Source organism: Pterocles gutturalis, unplaced genomic scaffold (genome assembly GCF_000699245.1).
Source record: "Pterocles gutturalis isolate BGI_N339 unplaced genomic scaffold, ASM69924v1 scaffold13189, whole genome shotgun sequence".
Taxonomy (NCBI): Eukaryota; Metazoa; Chordata; class Aves; order Pterocliformes; family Pteroclidae; genus Pterocles; species Pterocles gutturalis.
In genome coordinates this window covers 322-1,504 of record NW_010133361.1, presented here as the reverse complement: position 1 = coordinate 1,504, position 1,183 = coordinate 322, and positions in this window count along the sequence as shown.

Sequence of the window (1,183 nt, the reverse complement as noted above, 5' to 3'; positions counted from 1 at the left end):
TACGCCCGGCAGCTTCTGGCAGGATGAGGGGCCCTGCTGGTGCCCCCCTGGATGCCCCCATCCCCAGGCTTTCCTCCACTGCTCTTGACTTTATAGGGGAAAAAATGGGGAAATTGTTTCCTGCTGCACTGGGCTTTGCTGTGTGTTGGTTTTGTGGGAAATGGGGGGTGGGAGCTGGTGAAAGGGGGGTGGCAAAGTGTCAGCGGAGTGAATTTCCAGCAGAAAATGAGAGTTGGGAAAGCACTGGTTTGGGTGAAATGTTTGCTATCAGTTTATCTGCCGCTTTCCAGCCCAAAGCAAAAGGCAGAAGGATCTGGTCGGTCCCATTTGTTTGGGGCTGGAGCGGGACCTTCCGCATCTGTCAGCGGAAACCACGTTGAGTTATTGGGTTAATCAGACACAGCTTAATTTTTCCAGCCCGGATAATTTTCCTCTTCGTGCTGGCTGAGCACCATCTACCTGGCCAGGCGGGGAATAGCAGCTGGCTGGCTGTGCAGGATGGAGATGCAGGAGGAGGGAAGAAAAATGAGAGTATTTGTGTGCAGGCAGAACGGGGAGGGGTGGGCAGGGAGGGGGAGGACAGCGGTTCTGCCCAGCTGGGTGCTCGCAGCTGGAGCTCTCTGATGGGTGTCGCATCTTCAGCTGGAATTCAGCTCACTGGGGAGTACTGCCCCGTTATGGAAAGCTGCTCCAGTCCCCAGTTTGTTGGCCGGAACATGGAGATTTAGGTAATTTTGTTGAAAATGTTATCAGTTGGCTAAAAAACACCCACGCCACGTGGCTGGGAGCAGTGGAGGAATGCGGTGGGAGCTGCAGGCAGAGTGAGCAGGGTGCAGGTCGGAGCTTCTGTCTGCAACACCTCGGGCTGAGCTGAGCTCATGTGCACTTACTTGCCCCTAACAGTCCCTGAGAATCACAGAATTGCTCATAATGGAGTCAAAATTAGGCCTGTTACGCCTGTGCTGGGACCCGAGTGGCTTTGGGAGGTGTTATTCCAGCTTTGGGAGCAGCAGCAGAGCACGCGGGTGCCTTCTTGCGCGGGTTTGCCATGAATGCAGCATTATGCTGTGCTCCGAACATCCTCCTCCCCGCCTTGCCTCCTTGACCCCTTTTCCTGCACCGTTTCGCGGGGGGTGGTGGGAGCCCCGGCCGCTCTGCGGGAGGGAGGATCGGGAGGGGATAA